Raw genomic sequence first — 19,954 nt, 5'->3', positions numbered from 1 at the left:
TAGCCATATCCGCTTCAAATTCGATCAGTTTACACCCCTACCGATGTGTAGATTTTATTGACCTTCGGCCACTAAAGCCTTCCATCTTATTCCCACTACTAAATCAACAATAAATATACATGTCGGGTCCATTCTTCTTTTGTAGTTAGTCCTCGCAAGTAGGTCCCAGTAAGTATATTACTCATACCATACATGGATTCTGCTGTCCTTTTATCATTGGGTCATTCAGACCCCAATAACAAATCATGGCATCTATTATTTTTCTGACCATTATGCCCTCTATGTGCAGTCCACTCGTATGTAATTCATTATTTTAGATAAGGCCTGATGGGTTTTTGTTTCAGTTACTCGACCATCCAAAACCCACTAGTAGATCGTAGATCAGTATACAGGCGGGGTTCACTATTTTAGTTGACATCACAATCTATGAGGGGTTCAGACATCACAACCTAAACGTAGTTCCATTTAGACCTGGCAAGAAGTAACCCGGACCTGCGGGTCGAAACCCCCCCCCTAAATTTCTGGGTCCAGGTCACTCATTTGTGACCAGTTTGAAAACGACCAGCGGGTCCACCCGGCCAGTACTGGCCCGGTCTGGGTGGACCCGCGGGTGCCCGTAGAGAAGTGAAAGAACATTTTATTTTATGCCTTTTTCCCTTAGTTTTCATATTTTAATGCATTTTTTTCATAGTTTTTTCATAATTTTTCTATAGAGGTACATTTTCCGTATTTTTTTCATAGTTTTTCTAACTTGAAGCCTTTTTCCAGTAATTTTTCCTCAAAACTTAGTACCTTAACCCGCATGATTATTATTGCTAGCCACCTTTGCAGAAACGTACTTCCCCCATCTAGTTTGCACCACGTCAATGAATAAGACAAATCTGAAAAAAAGTCAACATAAATGACTATCACATGATCACATGCAATTGCAAATGATGGGAGCGAAGGTGGCTAGCAAATCCCTATAAAAACAACAAAAATCTTTAAAAAACAAAAAAGAAATAGGCCCTACTATTATACAACTAATTACTATACAATTAAAAAGAAGGCTTTTTCCTTTCCCAACATCAAAAGGACAGGAGATTCCAAGCGTGGTTTTGGCTTGTCAGAGTCCTATTGTTACATGTGCAACTCCATGTGCCCTCAAAGAACAGTCACAATGTCACAGCATACTATATAATCAAATGGGAAATTATCTCTTGGGATCGTAAGACTAGACCACCCCCACTATCCACCACTGTGTTTTCTTCATCATTATTCTATTTCATATCCAAGTTTCTGTTTGTTTTCTATTATAATCAAATGTAGTTACAGACAAGGGAAGAACATCACCATGAGGCCAACAAAACACAGATTTTCTGTTTTCACGAGATCCCAAGGTGATGAGGCTTCCTTTCCCTTGGTAGGCACGTGACTCTGAATAGTTTCTATCCTAAAAAAACCTTACGGGTAACAACTGGTAGAAGATTCTCTCTTTTTAACCTCTTATTTATGCTCACTTCTTATCTGCTCGATCCATGCAACCTCATTTTATATACAAAAATATTTTCTGTTCTAAACTCTTTTTAAGTTCCCTCTTCAAGGTAACACCTTGAGCTCGAAAATTACCCATTTCAGGTTGCCATAACGCTTCACCTTTTTTTGCCCCATTACGGTCTAACACACACCATAACCAAAACACTGTTGAAACCCCAAACTATAACTCAATAATAATGATGTCAGAACAATGACACTGGTACCATAATTGAACACCCACTTGAACCAAAACTCGTAAGAATCATTGGCAAAACAATCAAAATAGCCCCATAACTGAAAACCCAAATGAAATTCAAATCAAATCAAAGAATATAAAAGACAAAAAGCAATAGTAAGTTCAGGGGGGCCGAGTTCTCCAGTGTCTTCACCTGAGAAACAGTGTTATCATCAATCAAAAGAACCAAATCGGAAACCTTTTATCCCATTTGTGTCCCAGAGGCCATGGCTGTTCGCTTTGAGGTGGGCCTCATTGCTCTCAGTGCAACTTCGATGATGATCCGATCACCATCGGATTTCTCGACGGCAAGAGCCTTAGCGATGAATTTTTCAGAGATGGGTCATTGTAGCCGTGTGATCAATGTGATTGAAAGAAATAGGAGGTGAGAGATGAGGCCACTAGATGCCGTCAACATGATGACGGATTTATTACCTCCCTAATTTAAATTTGATCGAAATGGGACATCAAGACCTCTGAATAAGCCGTTGATTATATCATCTCTAAAACTTCTATAACCATTATTTGAAAATAGTTATATTTAACTTCAAAATCATTTGCATATAAGATTATATCATCCATCTTCACACACATTTAACAATTCGCCATGATCTCATCTAAATAATTTAGGTGTAAAGAATACATTCTTCCCAAGAAATTTCAAATGTTAATTTGTGATTTCTAAGACTTTATAGACCAAGTAATAGGCCAGTAGAAATTCAGCAAAGAATTATTCAACATTTCACACTGCAACAAGTCACATCCCCACTGAGCAAGAATCTCACAGGGCTCCACTCCTGTAATTTTCAAATCCACATATTCTATTTTTTTTATAAGCACAACAACCGCATAAATATTTTATTATTATACATTAATATCATTTGATACAGGCACTTCTTAAACACACCTGCATGTGACCTCAGTAGGTTCCGTTTTCAACAAAATCACTAAGCTGTTATTACATGGGAGTTGTTCCCCATTACAGTAGGGTTCTTTTATATTGCAAGATTAAAGAAAATGTAAATAGGAATTAGTGTTTCAGGCTTTCAGCGACTAAAATCGACGGGAGCCATCATCCAATGATTCAAGATTTTCATCTTGTGAGATCAATTATAAATCGGCCTACTACACTGAAAATGAAAAGATCTTCCTCATTAGACAATCCTTACGACCATCTCTTCCTTTTTTTTCTTTTTATACCATCCAATTACAAGCAACCAAGCAGGGGTTAGCATCATTCGATGGTTGGGTGTGGGCATTTGAGGCTTGGCACATCTACAATGGGGCCAAACAAATATGACAGTTAGGATCAATGCACAGAGGCCCCCACCTCCAAGGTTGCATGCCTCAACAAAACATCATTTTGTTTTAATTGAACACAATAGCTCGTCACTAGATTTAGATGTACCCACAACATAGTCAAGGTAGGAAGCTCTACCACCAAACCTATCATCAAGAGAGCAGCAGTCATTATCACTCCAAAAGCAATGTTTAGTCCAGTGCTCAAGCCACAATTTATCTCAACGAATCTGATTAGATGTCAAAAAACGCATTCCTTTATAATCAAGAGCTCATAGGGCCTAGGGCTAACCTCCTGATCACTGACGCTATCCATCCTAACAATTTATCTAAGCATTCTTTAAAGGCTCTCAACAGACTCAAATTCCTATAGGCTAGTAAATTTTCACCAAACCGATCAATGCCCTGGTGGCAAGGTTCGAAATTTTGGTTTAGGTTTCAATTTCGGCCTCAGCCGAAAACGAAATTTCGGTTTAGGTGTAAATCTTATAATTTCGACCAAAATTTTTAAATTTCGGTTGCCGCTTTCGGATTTCAGTCGAAATTTAAAACCATGCCTGGTGGTAGGAATCTATATATCCAAGGTGCCGTTTCACCTCAAAGCTTGAGCTCTTCTAGAATCTCTGTTGGCTCCTACCACTAATTTCTAGTACAATGATTCCACCAAGAACACAATAAACTCAATCAAGTTTGTGTTTTTTCATGTTTACCCCAAATTTTCTGCAACAATCACTAAATATGGTGGTTTCTATATTTATTTTAAAATATGTAGCTTAGTATTGCATTATACAGAATAGTCATCATGAATCTGCGTCTCAAACCTTTCGAAAATTGTAGCCTCCTCCCCCATTTAAAGCTTTTCCAATTCCTCATTTGCACTTCTATGAAACCTATGTTTATTCATTGACCATCGCCATCCTTGTCGTCAACAAAGAGGGAAGTAGAACTCTGAAACTTATACTTTTTTTTTGGGTTGGTTGGTGTGGAAACCGAACTTGAATCGTTTAACGAGGCAAGTTTGCATCTATGGTCAAGGTTTGAAATTTCAGTTTTGGTCGCAATGGAAATGGAAACATTTCGGTTTCGATTGAAAACTTCTTTGGAAATCGAGTAAAATCATGGGAGCGTATGGAAACAAATGCAACTGATAGAATTTTAAGAAGAAACTTCAAGAAATGCTTGAATAAGAACAAATACACACACAGAAACCATCACATAAGAAAGATAGCCATGCATAACAGTTTAGTAACATTGAACACCGCATTCCGATAATTCAATACATGTCACATTTCATATATAATTTATATAATTAATTATACATAATACATAAACCGCATTCATCATACAATTCATCAAAATATAATTATGTAACACACACTGATATAGTATGTAACTAATGCAATTAACACTTTGGTTTCAGTGCTGTTTCAATGGAGATGGGAATGGAAACATTTTCAGTCGTTTCGTTTTGGTTTTGGTGGAAATTTAAAACATGTCTACGGTTGAGCTTGGTCAGAAGTAGTTGCCAATGAGGTTAGGGCTTCACTGACACAACCTGCCTCTACCACAGCTTGGTCATGGATCCACTATCTACCGTTGATCATGCCCAAGTAGATAGAACCATGGTTTTAAATTTCAAACCGAAATCCGAAATTTCGGTCCGAAATTGGGTATACCCGAAACGTTAGAAAATTTCGACCAAAATTTCGTTTATCCCGAAATTTCGTTGTTAAAAGGAATTTCAACCAAAAATCTCGATTTTGTTCATTATTTTATTTTATTTTATTTTATTGAGATGGTCTGTTCATTATTTAATATTTTCCCGAAATTTCGGCCAAAATTACAGAAATTTTGTACGAGATAAAATATTATTTTAATCAATGTTCTAAAAAGCGCTGGGCGGAGCTGGGCGGCTGACTGACCTCCCAGCGCCCAAACCGCCCAGGCGTTTTGAGGCGTTTTTCATTTTTTTTTTTTATTAATATATTTTCATAATATCTTGCATTTTTTTATATAAAATACAAATGCTTGAATACATAACAATCCAAACCATTTTATGCATAAGCACAAAACATTAAATAATAACAAAAAGTCAAAAACGCCCAGGGCCTGGGCGGTCGTCTCATCGCCTGAGCGGCCGCCTAATAACGCCCAGGGCCTGGGCGGTGCGTTTTTTCTACGCCTAGCGCCTAAGCGGCCTGGGCGGCCGCCTTTTAGAACAGAGATTTTAATTGATTCCATTGGATTTTGGCCGAAATTTTGGTTTGGTGAGAACCAAAAAGCATCCCGAAACTGAAATTTCAAACCATGGATAGAACGTGGCATGATGTGAAGTAGCTGCAGGACGTCCTTGATGCCTTGCGAAGTGTTAGAGCTGAGGTGGCAAGCCTCGCAACGAAGGAGCCATGGGTGCAACTCGAACCGGGTTAGGCCAGGTTAAGGCTAAGCCTAGACCGACCTGAAGTAACATTACTTCAACCCTAACCCAACCCAACCCAACTAACCCAACTAACTGAATTGGAATTGGATTTTTAATGGATTTCGCCGAAGCATTAAAAATTCACCGATTTCGAGCAAAAATTAACCCATCATCTGCAATTGCTCATAAAGTTCCGGCCGAAATATTTCAGTTTCAGCCAAGGCCGAAACGAAATTCACCGGGAATTGAATTTTTAATGGATTTCGCAGAAGGTTGCTCGAAATCTCAATAGCAACATAACTATCCACATAACAACCCCCACCGTCAGAGGTTACCAAAATATGGATTCTAAAACCCGTCGATAAATTCTAACAGACTGTATGATAAAAAGAAAAGGGTTTGATTCAAGTACCATGACTGATCCCTTTGCTCAAATCCCTCAAGTTTTTCACCCTTATTTACACAACATTTCCACCGAAATTTTAAACATTTCCATGGAAATTTTAAAAATACCAAAATTTTTAACCTAATTTTAGACGTTTCTCGTCTCTTGTTGTGAAAATTCGTTTCAAGAGATTCTCTCGTTTCCTTTATTACGCTTGGATGTGTGATTCTGATGTTGGTTGTTCTAGGCATTCCAGTCTTTTCAACCCTGGGATCTACTGCTAAGGCTTCCATTTCATCTTTGAGAGTACCAGATGTCTTTCATATGACATTAGGTCGGAAAACCTAAGACTTATGCGACCATTCATATACATGATTTCGGCCAAACTTTCCAGCCTAATTTTACCGAAATTTTTAACTTATTTTTACATTTCCACCAAAACCGAAATTTAAAACCTTGATGAAAACTTTGATTCGCTACACAAAGCACCCTGCCCTTTCATCAATTTAAATGGATAAATCAATTGAGGGGATGGAGAGATGCCTCTTGACCTAATAAAGGGGGTTGTCACAACCAGGATCAACGACTGCGAGAAGCAAAACGAAATCAAGATTTGGCAGAAAAAGAAGTGGTTTCTGAACCCATTGAGATGACCCAAGTATATCACTATTTCGATTCTGCTAATCCCTGAGAACAATGTAGTGACGTATGATTCATATTCGGAATAGCTCCAATCCAAGGGACAAATCAACGTTGGCCGACCATTTATATTTGATTATTATGCCCATCAAACCACAAAACCCGGGTTCGAGCAACCAATTTCAAGATTTCAATCAGAATTGGAAATGACACCAAAGTTCCCTGCTGCCGGATCAAAGTGATGGATGCCATGGCCCTGAAATCTACCTCTGCACTGGACCTTGCTATTGTCCTACACATCTTGCTACCTTAGAAAACTAAACATCCATTCACCATAACACAAAAAACTATAACCAATTGTATGGTGTCTAGATCTCCTAACCAGACTGCATCAGAATTTAATCTTTGTCCTGACACCTCTCATAAAATAAGCCATAACCCATAGTTCCGCTTATGCATCTCATAATCCACTTTGTTGTCTATAAATGCTCCTCTATGGGATCATGCATATGTCTGAGGCGTTAATTTACCTACTAAAATATCAAAGCTTCAGTCCCAGCGTAAACGCCCCTTATGGTTTCAATACTAGTACTAGCAGCTTCCCTACCACCACCTCGCCCAAGATCTATTCCGGTTCCAGTCGAAGAACCACCGGGCCGATTATTGACCCAGTGACCGGGGTAGAGCTAGTTGGAGAGACATTACCTAGCCTTTGTCCGCATCAATGGTTGTCCCACCACCGGAGCAGAGGAAGCTAACCGAGTTGACTAAGAAGCAGTCGTTTACCCATATGCTGACAGACTTGCAAATGTAATATGAGGTCTAGTGAAGGTAAAGGGAGAAAGAGCACACCTGCCATACTACAATACATAAGGATCTTTATCTTCTCCCCCTCCTTACTAATTACATTTTATAGCAAACAGCAGATGTACAATACATTTTCTTTGGGTCATTGCGACCCCTTCCTTGGTCTACTTAATCTCAACATCGAGGAAGTAGCACAATTCTCCAAGATCTTTCGTATTGAAATCTTGCTTCATATTCTCTTTTTCAACTTCCAGTAATTATTATATCGTCGACATAAACTAAGATGAGTGTCATACCTTATCGAGTGTGTCTAACAAATAAGGAATTATCTGATTTAGTCCTTTCTTGAGTAGTGGGAAAATTGGGATAGGTCGGGCTGAGCATTTGCTAAAAACGAACAGGAATCAACAGGAACTCGACTCTATTTTATGGTACAAGCTCAACCCGAATTCCCAAAAATCGACCCGAGTGGGCTTGAAGGAGTTCACCATATCGCGCTACTCTTTAATGTGGCTTCCCATAAAGAGAGTTATCAGTTACGCATGTTGTAGAGAAGATCCTGGATACGATGGAGGGACACATCATAGAGTTTCGACATGTTTGGAAATTGGAACTCTGATGATATGCTCGTACAAGGGTAGACTAGGAGATATTGTTACTTGATCATTTTCCTCCTTGAGGATGTTTTGGATTCCAGATTGCTCTCATTTGTCGTTCTTTCCATAGTTGTATTTTTCTTTGATTGTATTTCCCATTTTCTTCTCCTCCTTTGCATTGCTTTTGTTTGACCATCTCAGTCATTGGTGCCGTTGCAATAATGAAATTTCATCATTAAAAAAAGATGGTAACTTTTCGGTTTTAAAAAAAGATATAGGAAATAGGTGGTTTTGAAGGAAAGAGAGTGAAGGTTGGTGATTTGAAGATCTCACCTTTTTAGGGTTTCGAACTATGACAAAAAGAATTTTGGGCATTTGAATGGTAGAGAGGAATGATGACGATTTTCGAAGGGTAGAAGAAGGGGATTAGGGTTTCAAATGATGAGGAATAGAAAAGATGTGAACTAGAGTTTTTTTTTTTTTTGAAAGGATGTGAACTAGAGTTTTTGATCAAATGAATTTGAATGGAAGAAAGAAAATTAGGGCTGTTGAATTTTGAATCGGAGAGCTGGGAAGATTAGGGTTTTGGAATGAAAGATGAATAATATGAAGCTTACCTTACGAATGAGGAGAAAATAAGATTGTAGTGCAACATTTTTTCCTTAATAAGATAAGATATTAAAAAACCCAGGGGGATTTAGGACCAAGGCAACCCCATCACTTTCAGAAAAAACAACGAAATAAAATAGAGATAATCAAATGATGCCATAAGAGTCTAAAACAAATAAGCATATCCCTGAATGAATCAACTTTTTCAAGGTCGTCACCATGGCATTAGCTGAACGAGTGAGGTGGTACAAAGAAATATCAATCCTAGCACAAATATCACAATTTTGCAACATGCCCAAATATTTGTTATTAGCCCATGCAATGACACGTTTGCCAGGTCACCTTCAACCCTCACACCTTCCTGTTTGGATTCTCAAAAATAAGCTTAAGTCCTTCAAGGGGGAAGCTTAAGCCCTTCAAGGAGGTCCTTGATTTCTGCTCCGTTCGAATTAGCGATGCCTATAAGGTCGGAGAACAAGCGGACCATATCTCCTATATCGTCACTCACCACTCCACCAATTCCAGTCGGGCCAGGATTACCTCTTGAATACTCCTCAAAAGGTAATCTCATCCCGTTCCTTTTTTTAGACCATGTAAATTTTGTAAGAAGAAGACTAAGGATGCCCAAAACATGGAGCGTGAATTCTCATTTTAACAACTAAAGGCTATTACATCACTTAGATACTCACAACTTACAAATACTAAAACACCCTTACGACATATGAAACTCTAACATTATATTTGTTCTAGACCTGCTTTGATGCATAAAAGCCCACTAGTTGTAACCAGGCAAGGTTCTTGATAGGTGGAAAACATTCGGTGGTACTAAGCAACCCAATAGTTGACATCCATTGAAAAACGAGGGAGATTCTTCAAACAAAAGAAGGGCCACATCATCTTTTTTGGTTGGCCACAAAAGATTGCAGAATGTTATGATAACATGATTTCCCGTTAGTTTGGCTATTCAAAAAGTTCCCAAGATATGATCCCAAATGTCCGCTTGAGATAACAGTGAAAGTAACAATGTCCTTGCCTTGTGGCTGTTAGAAAAATATCATGCGACTTCGTGCATGTTTGAGCAGAACAGCTAAAAACTAAAGGTAATCCATCATGCCTCTAACATTAGGACATCTATTTTGGGAAGCATATAGTTTTAAATTGAAGTATTGAATAAGAGAACCGGAATGAATTAGAAAAATATTGTTTTTATTTCCAAAGTTGCTGAATATCCTTAATTGGAGATCTTTGGATAGAAATGCAATGACAACACTAAACTAAGGACTTGCCCAAACCGTATGGGCCCAGATGACCAAGATTTTGCTGCTCCAATCACTTGCATCTTACAAGGATCTCTACAATCGATCGTCCTCCACTATTTTTCGCTAAAGGCTTAATCTTCATCGTGCTCCTCAGTCACATAAGTTCACTAATTTTCACCAGTCTTCATCGAACTTTGGTCTTTTAAACCATCACCACCTTCCAATTGGATTTGGTTGTTGTTTGCTCTACTTTAAACCAGATTTTTAATTCACCCGGCTGTGGTCAATGTAAATCATATGCATCAATTTACCCATATGAAGCATTAGATCAAATAAAATCTTGCTGATTGAAATTGCACCAATTCCATGCCATATCCACATCCACTTCTTGTCAACATAGAGAAAATTGGCATAAATCACAAATTATGGATGCCAAATGAATTTAGACACAATCTAGTGTAGCCAATGGAATCAAATCGTGCTTCAACAACAAAAATGGAGCAAAACAACCACAAATATTGATAGAACTGAAATTTAAAAGAAATTGAGTTTGGGAGAGATCAAAGGTTATGACTTAGGAAGGCTTCAAGTGCTGTTAACTACATAAATTTTCTTCTCCGCCCTTATAAAATGTAATCTGATAGAAATTTACTTACCAAAAAAATCCCACAAAGCATTTGCAGTCATTTTCTTTGTTTAGACCATAGTTGCTTGAGTGGGGAACATGTACGAGAAACGATTTGGGAAGCGAGTAGTTTAGAAAAGAAAAAAAGGGTAAGCGAAAAGTTCTAAAGAAAGTAATAAGAAAACATATGGGACATCATCCAAAGTCAACATGAAGCATGTAATAAGACACATTGGAAATGAACAAGAAGTATATAGAAAGAGTAAGGCTACAGTAGGTTAGGGTTAATATTAGGTAAGGATTACAAGTAGTAAAGAAGACTTCGTGACTTATTAGAATTACCAATTTTAGGGATTCATAGTTTCATAGTTATATCCATGTAAATTTAATGTTAAGTTTTTGGAAATAGATGTATATAAGTTTCATTTGAAACTTAAGATGATTTTTTAAGTTTTAAATATTCTTTTTTAAATAACCTCCTTCGGTATTATTAAAAGGAGAAAATACTATTTTAGGAAAAAATAAGAAGTGTACTTTTAATCAAGAGGAAATGCGTAAGAAGCATGCTTCCCCTAAATTTGGGAAGCACGAATAACTTGGCCTCTGAAGTAAGCTTCCAATCCAACTATGAAGTTTCCAGTAACTATGGTTTACACAGACAATCCAAAATAGAGAAGATTGAACTATGAAGTTGAAAAATAAAACCCAACGCTAGACAATAAAAGATTTGCACGACGCGTTTCAGTATACATTACTTATGTCTTGTCTTAAACGTCATCAGGTCATTACAAATGGAGAGCATCCTCAATATTATGTTATCAGTTCTTATGAAATTACATAATGAGATCGAGTGGACGAAATTAAGTGTTACATGCAGAGGGGCATGCTACAGATAATGATTAAGTAACTCAACCCAGAAGTTAAACTATAATATAAGCAGTCAATACTACTTGCACATCAGGTTTTCAAGGAACATATCACAGACAACAACAGGTCGTACATCCAGCATTAGAAGCAATTTAGCCCCACAGTTGACATTGTTCCATCATGATGTGAAAGGTACCCCGATATGTCAATGCCAATTAGATCTCGCGAATGAACATAAAGTGAAAAGGTAATGTACTGAACAAATTAGGATTGAACCAACCGAAATCACCTGCATGATTTTGGATTTATGTTTTTATATAAACCAGACAAGAAAATATGAAAAAAAAAAGCAGGAAAAAACAAAACCTCTCTGTCAAAATTATAAAGTTTATACTTCCTATGATTCCGCACTTTGGAAACACAAGCCTCACAAATTACAACAACAAAGGTCGACAGACATGAATTATTCATATCGTTTATATAGACTGGCAATCATCAGTATTAAGTTTCCGCCAATGTAAATAGAGTTCAATATTTTAGATGAGTTGCAGCACCACGACGAAAGCCTAAAAAATACAAGAAAGGAAGGAACTGGTTATTATATAATAAAACAATAAATACCTCAGACAAATGCCGCGCCATTAATCATCGACCTCTGCTTTGATCTCTCTCTGCAACTCGTCCTTATACTCCTCAAACGTCCCTGGGAACGTCCTCACAGTCCCATCTTCCACAACCCAGATTTCACTCCTCTCTTCATCCTCACATACATGTGATATTAGCCTCGAATCATGACTAACCAATACAACTCCACCAGTGAACTCTTCCAGAGCTTCAGCCAATGCATCAATGCTCTGCATATCTAAATGATTTGTGGGTTCATCCAATAATAAGATGTGGGGCTTAGACATGGAAATTGAAGTAAAGACAACTCGCGCTTTCTGCCCCCCTGATAGTTTGGCAATAGGAGTAAGATGGTTATGGCTTGGGAGCCCAAATTTCCCAAGTTTCGCACGGACCGCCTCCTGTTTGCTAAGCCCTTCTTGGTCAGGATGAAGCCTTAGAAGATATTGAACTGGGGTCTCTTCCATTGTCAACAAATCTACGAAATGTTGGGAATACCTCCCAATCCTAAGCTTCTGACTCCTCCTCACTTCACCCTCAGAAGGAACCAAATCACCAGCAAGCAAATTGAGCAAAGTGGATTTACCTGCTCCATTAGGCCCCACAATCGCAACCCTAGTCCCCATATCAATACCCACATCAACATTTGAAAGCCTGAAATCCTCCCTATTAGGATAACTGAAACTAACTTCTATGAGCTGAAGTAGAGGCGGCGTAAGCTCAGTTGGCTCAGGGAAGTGAAACACCACACTATAATCACGCCATCTCTTCGGTGCCTCCGGCTGTATCTCATCATCATCCACCTTCCCCTTAGCCTTGCTCTTGTTTGCTTCCTTAGCTGCAGCAAATTTAGCTCTATCCTTAACCTTCTCTTGCTGAACCCGATTACCCGTCCTCTTCGCAGCCTTCACTTGTTTCTCATAAACCTCAAACTTCTTATTCATCTCCTTGCGTTTCTGCTCATACCCACTTTCAAAATCATCAAAATTCCCCCTATAAAAATGTAGCTTCTCATCATGTAAATGAATAATCTCATTACAAACAGTGTTGAGAAAATCGCGATCATGTGAAACCACAACCAAAGTCTTCTTCCACCTGCAAAGGTACTCTTCTAACCATAAAACCGCCCTAAGATCAAGATGGTTTGTGGGTTCATCCAACAAAAGCAAAGTAGGCTGAACAAAGAGTGCCCTAGCCAACGAAATCCTCATCCTCCACCCACCACTAAAAGACCTAGTAGCCCTCACCTGCATCTGTTTAGTAAACCCTAAACCCGCCAAAATCTTCGACGCCTGAGCTTCCGCCGCATCCGAACCCATCACTTGCAATTGTTCATAAAGCTCCGCGAGCTTCTCCCCATCATCCCCATCATCATTCGCATCCTCTCCTTCTAAAGATGAGTTCTGAATCAAAGCCACCTCTCGTCTAACCTTCATAAGCTCTTCATCAGCAGACACAACAGCCTCTAACGCAGACTTATCATCACCAATTACTTCTTGTTCAACCAAAAGCACATCAATATTTTTTGGCACAGGGATTTTTCTCCAAGCTAAAAGCTTCAAAAGAGTAGATTTCCCCTTCCCATTAGGACCCACAAGGCCATACCTTTTCCCATGAGATATTTTCACAGACGCGTTCTTCAGAAGCTCCTTTCCGCGAGCAGAGACTGAGAAATTCTCAACAGTGATGTCCTTAACATTAGCATCAGCCTCATCTTCACCGTCCAAAACAGAGGCCTTGCTCCCAATCACGACCGTGAACGCATCACGATCGTCCCTCAGGGCTTCTTTCCGGGCCACCACGGCGGCGTGGGCCGCCATTTGATCTTTCTTCTCTCTCTTTTTCATCTCCTTATCAGTTGTAGAAATTTGGAGGGATTTTGATGAGGCTGCTCGTTTTGTAGAAGCGTCATCTGCCCCGTCGGATTTGGATTCTTCGTCTTCTTCTTCATCGGAGGGTGGGAGATCGATTCCGTCTGTGTAAGAAGAGGGTTTTGTTTTGGGCTTGGGCTTGGGCTTAGATGTAGATCCTTTGGGTTTTTCAGTTTTCTGGTCCATGCTAGCTAGCATGGCTGAAACAGACATCTTTTCTTTCTTGGGTTCTCCTCCTCCTCCTCCTCCTCCTTTGGAGTCTTTGGTGTGTTTGGGCTTTGGCCCACTCTCATCAGTCTTCTTTTTTCCCATTTTTTGGAAGAACGGTGATTTGGATTGCAGAGATATGGAAACGAAAGTCTGGTTAGGGTTTGAGTTTGATTTGGGAGGACGAGGAGAGACCAGAGATGGAAAGATTGCGTGAACAGACGTTACACGAGGGAGAGAGTTAGAGAAATGAAACCAGAAGATGTAGAATTAAGAAGACGGAACCCAATTCAATCGAAGCCCAATCCAGAACCGATCTCAATAAAAAGTAAAGTTAGCGCACGAGTGGGATGACTTTAGCGGGATTTGGATGAAAGGCGTAGAAAAGTTTTTTACACGTAAAAGGAAGGCGTGGGCAGGTGGAACGCTGGAGTCGGCAGTGGGTCCGTTCACTTGTTTTCTCGAGAAAGGAAAGGGATCTGACGTGGCAAAAAGGAAAGGAAAAGAAACTGTGCTGGAAAAGAAATCCTGCGGCTGTTCACTTACACAGGAAAACCTGGAAAATCCAGAGAAAACGTTTATTGTGCCTGTTCACTTGCCGAGAATATAGTCCAAAATATACAACCACAACCATCAATAATTCATTCAACCACCAAAAATATACTCCAAAAACCCCAATCGCAAGAAAAAACCCAAAAAAAAAACTTCCAAAACCTCAAGATCTCAAACCCAAATTCAATAGATAAAAGGGGAAACTCGAAAAACCCCAAAAAAAGGAAAGCCAAATAAGACATGAAACCCCATCAAATCCAAATCCTATTGTAACATAGCCAAAATAAACACCACAAAATCCGAAACCCTTTTTTTTTTTCTTGCAAATCCAGCTTTTTATCAAGACATGCTTCAAAACCTAAAAACCCATTTTCTTTGCAACCCTAAAAATGGAAGATCAATATCAATAAAGAGAGGGTTTTTGCAGCCCCAAAAATGGGTTCCAGCACATACTTAAGATCAATGTGAAGATCAAAGAGAGTTTTTGAAACCCTAAATACGAAAAATGAGAATGGGTTTTGCAACCCTAAAAACGCAAGTTAGGAGAGGTTTTCTGTAACCCAATAAAAAGATCGAACAGGGTTTCTGCAACCCATTTCACAAGATCGAAGAAGCTTTTTGCAAACCCATTTCTGAAACCCATTTATCAAACCGATTTCTCCAAACCCATTTCTGAAACCCTTTTTTGCAAACCCATTTCCAAAGATGGGGACCCATTTCTGAAACCCCATTAGCAGATGGAGACCCATTTGACGAGAAACCGTAAAAATCTGAAGATGGAGACCCATTTCCGAAACCCCATTTGCAGAAATGAAAAAAAATGACGAAAAAAAGGATAGAGACTGAGAGAGAGAGGCTAAGGAAAGGTACCTTGCTTTGGGTAGTCTCGCCGGAGAAGGGTAGTCTTGCCGGAGAAGATGAACTTCCGAAGGTTGGGCCTAGGTTTTCTCTTCCTCGCGTGGGCTAGAAAAAAAGAAGCCCGACTTTTTGCCTTTAGGTAAGTTCTGAACCAAATATCAAGGTTGTTTTGTGGTACAGCTAGTGCCGACTTACATATGCATTCACCATATAATTTCTCTTGTTAGGCACTTTCATAACATAAAATTACTGGGCCCCACTTGTATCTTGTGTGTCTGATCTGATCCGTTGATCTTAAGGGTGAGCATAATTCTGGCCAACATGCCGTTGGGTACAATTTGATTGGATGATCCTAAGCCCTTGATCCTTCTTGTCTAGTATAGGCGTTAATTTTTATTTATTTTTGTTTAGGCGTTAATTTTGTAGTCCATTGTCTTATACACTAGTAGTCAGTTCAGGATGAGGTCAAGATAATGTGGGTCCCATCATGATGATCTACAAGATCAACGGTCTTGATTTCATATATGAGCCCTCGTGAGTCGTGATAAAGATGCATCAGGAAAGGCCAAAATCATAAAATCTCATTGTTTGAAGTTCTTAATTGCCTGGAGTAAGGTCATGATCAAATCCAAGGTATTTATATTCTATAATAGTATCACCATAAAGGCCATGTGTTGGCATCCATGATTTTTTTTTCATGGAATATTAGCTTACCATGTGCTGGGAGAGGAGTTGGAAGAGTGGCAGAGGGAGAGAATTGAGAGGCCATGAGTGAGGAGATGGTGCGAAGTGGCTGGGAAATAAGGAAAATAAAAACTCTATTTTGAAATCCGAGTAGAGTTTTTCTTTTCCCTGTTTTCAACCACTTCTCGCCTTCTCCTCACTAAGTGCCTCTCGATTGTCTCCCTCTCCCAGCCTCCTTATCCCTCCACCACTTGATAAACTAATATTTCATGAGAAAAACTCCCTTGGCTGACGACACATAGCCGTTAGGTTCTGTTTGGATTGAGGAAAAACATTTCTTCTAGAATTTTTTTTTCTTAGAAATTTTTTATTTCTACAATTTAGAGGAAAATTATGTGACTATGGCTTATTTTGATGAATTTCATTATATAAATTGAAGGTCCAGGTAAATAAAATCGTAACTACTTTAGTTCAAATTATATTCGAAAAGCAAAAAAAAAAAATCTAAAAAAGTTTTTTTATTTTTTTTTGGTGGACCTTTGGGTTGCATAACAAAGCCTTGAGCATTGAGCTAGAGGTTCAATCCCTGAAAAGTTATTCTTTTCATACTTTTCCAAGAAATTCCTGCAATCCAAACAGGGCCTTTGAGAAAAGAAACGAAATCTCTCAACTTCGATCGGAAATGAAATCCAGCCTCTACGGGAAAGTAAGACTTCCCACGTCATTACCACATCTGATTTTTGGGTTTCGAGTGAAACCAAGAGAACAGCGCCAAACTCAATTTCTTGGGTAAACAAGCGGAATTTTCCTTTATTTTCCTGGCTAAGAAAGCAAGTGAACAGGCCCTGAGGGAAAAGCAGTGTTGAAGGGACGAAAATACACCGGATAAACGGGATAGAGTGGGAAGATATAGGTAGACAATTGAAAAGAATTTAGGCAAAAGATGTTGAGCAAACTTGCTCCACCTATTTTAGTCATTTCACACGCCCACTTTCTGTACGAATTTTAGTTTTGACTTATGCTGAGGAGTTTCTATTTTGATTAAAATTAGGACTTCTAATCTCTGTAAAATTAATAGAAGTTTTTTGTATAAATACTCGTGAGTAGGGGTGGCAAAATTGGCCGAATCCAACTGAAACCGACCTGAAACCGAACCGAAATTTTGGTTTCGGTTTGGTTAAACCGATTCAAATTTCGGTTCGGTTTACAGAAGATCTACTGAAGATCGGTTTGGTTCGGTTCGGTTTGGGGTCAAACTAAACAGGTTGCCCCCGATTTCCAAGGGTGGCGAAATTGGCCGAACTGAACCAAAACCGAGTAGAAAACCAAACCAAAAATTCGGTTTCGGTTTGGTTAAGCCAAACCGATTCAAATTTCGGTTCAGTTCGGGGGTCAAACCGAGCTGAAACTGTACCATTGCCACCCCTACTTGTGAATCGAGACTTTCCCCGAAAGGAGAAGCTATTTTATTGGGATGAAAGTTTTATTTTGTGTTTGAGCTTCGATGAATTTTGGAGCTTGTGGCCCATCACATGGACGGTTTAGATACTCCTATGGTGTGGTCCAGTACATTTTAAGAAATACGGGACTATAAGGGCTTACTCTATATAAAAACTCCTATTTTATTGGGATGAAAGTTTAAATTTTGTGTTTGAGTTCGATGAATTTCGGAGCTTGTTCTCTCCTTTTGTTTTTTACTAATGTTTGATTATTAAAAATGGTAAGTACTTATTAAAAATAGTAAGTCTTTATTTAATAAAAAAGTAAAAATATATCTACTGAAAATAGTAAGTTTGAAAGTAAGGCGATTTAGATTAATCTTACTGTCATAGATTGAAATTGATTCATCCCTATTTTCCTTCTTACATGCAGGAATCTTATTGTCATAGATTGTAATTGATTCACCCCTTGAGTATCTCCTGTCATCGAATATGGGAATTATTGATAATAGAATAATCAGCTAAGGTCTCTCCCTCTCCCTCTCCCTCTCTCTCTCTCTCTCTCTCTCTCTCTCTCTCTCGGAAGAAGAAAACTAAATCCTTGAAACCTTAAAATCTTTTTTTTAAGCTATGATTAGATTGATAATGGTGCTCCTTGGTGCAAGTCTGCAAGACATAACAACATTTGATATGCACCGTAAGCTCTAAGAATGACTTGTCACAAACTTGAAACTTCACAACTGAGCTGCTGAAAATGTTCGCTATCACCGTCAAAATCAAGGTAAATCAAATCACTTGGGATGATCCAGTGGGTGTCAATGGACCCGGACGGTCTGATGGATAGTCTGAATCCGACGGTAATAGACATGATCTAGGCACATTAGAAGGATCCATAGACATATCTTGGATCTTCTTCATAAGATCCGAAAAATTTTCGGATCGTGATCAAGAAATGGCGAAAAAATCCGATGGATAGTCACAATCCGAAGTAGTTTTACTAAAATACCCTCAAAATATTTCTTATACTAAGTCTTAAAGGAGGGGTATTTTCATAAAACGAACTAAATATTGCTTAGCTTACGACTCTCTACTTCCTTCCTTTTCCAAACATTTTTTTCTCTTCTTTTCCTCAATCGATTTTTCTTCCTGTCTATAAACTTGCCACTCGCCCTCAACAAGGATTAGTTACTAGACAGTTTTATAGTCATGCACCCTCGAACATTGGTGTTCTTTCCAACAATAAAATCTATTCTTCATAAAAATCATGGGTTGTTATTAGATATATTGATTATTGACTAAATTTTTTTCTAAATTGAGGAAGTTTTGGAGTTCATTTCCAATGTAGAAAGCTGAGATTTTTTGTTGTTTTGTAAGTAAGGCCTTCTAGGACACTCAGATGGACAATCCAATTTGAAATGGATCGTGACCGGGACACATGAAGTAGGATCCGAAGAAATCTCCAAATCCGATCTGATAAGGGATTTGAAGGGATCATGACTAAGACATAGTTGGATCCGATCCGAAGTGGATATGTTGACACCCCTAGGATCCACAGATAGTATTGGCGGGAGAGAAATAGATATTGGAAGGAATAAGGGGCCTCGTACTCGTGGAGAGACTGTTATTGGAAGGGATAAAAGGCTCATATTCGACACATTAAAAGCAGTGAGGTCCCGTAACCTGGGTATTGGCCATTGGGTAAGCGCCCTTAAAACAGCAATTGCGCTGCGCCTAAAAGGGATAAAGTTTAGAAGCAAAAAAAGGGAAATATATTTTCACCCCCTGCAGTGAGGATGCGCCCTACTCTTAGGGCAACTTTAACGCTTTTTTTACGTCAAATCACGTCAAAAGAGAGGCGTATCCTATCTGCAGGGGGTGAAAATATCATCTCCCCAGAAAAAACTTAATTTCATTATGATTGAGGGAAATAGGAAGCAGTCGAAGGCACACATACACATGAGAGAGAAAAAAAGTAACATGAGCCACCACGATTTAAGTTTTGTTTTCAAACAAAAACAAATCACTTCGAAAATTTTTTCCTCAAGAAATGTTTTTATGTTTTTCCAGCAATCCAAACAGGGCATAAATAAACCAAGGTTTTAAATTTCGGGCAAAATTTCAGCAAAAATTTAGTTAAAATATAATTTTTTATTTGTTTACAGAATTTCAGCCGAAATTTAGGCCCAAAAACCGACATTTCGGGATTTTAGAGGAAATTCTGGGATTTCACAAATAGTATGATAATGGACACAATCACCTAAGGAATACATTAAGCACAATCAAGAGTGTCGTGCGCCTTTGCAATTTTACACTTCGCATCAAAGCACTGAGAGTAGAATACAGACAACAAACTAGAGCTCTCTTCTACTTCATTAACAAGCCCCCATACTCGAGAGATGAAGTCATGAGAAATGATAATGGCACTGTTACGATTTGTAAGGGATTTGATCTTCTTAGAGGGAAG

At 38.7% G+C, this 19,954-nt stretch overlaps 1 pseudogene across 2 annotated transcripts; it reads right to left on the bottom strand.

Annotated features, from left to right (window-relative positions):
- Positions 1-11,079: 11,079 nt before the first annotated feature.
- Positions 11,080-15,536, bottom strand: LOC143877638 (ABC transporter F family member 4 pseudogene; annotated as a pseudogene). 2 transcript variants are annotated; one of them, XR_013250690.1, is made up of 3 exons: positions 15,380-15,536; positions 11,877-14,513; positions 11,080-11,544 (listed from the first exon to the last, which is right to left on the bottom strand). The product of XR_013250690.1 is annotated as an ABC transporter F family member 4 pseudogene, transcript variant X2 (transcript). The 2 variants fall into 2 exon arrangements; XR_013250689.1 differs by lacking the exon at positions 11,080-11,544 and having other exon boundaries at positions 11,608-14,513.
- Between the last annotated feature and the right edge of the window lie 4,418 nt (positions 15,537-19,954).

Source organism: Tasmannia lanceolata, unplaced genomic scaffold, assembly GCF_043159265.1.
Source record: "Tasmannia lanceolata isolate RefF3 unplaced genomic scaffold, GAP_Taslan_0.1 ptg000005l, whole genome shotgun sequence".
Lineage (NCBI taxonomy): Eukaryota > Viridiplantae > Streptophyta > Magnoliopsida > Canellales > Winteraceae > Tasmannia > Tasmannia lanceolata.
This window is presented reverse-complemented; position numbering and strand designations above follow the sequence as displayed.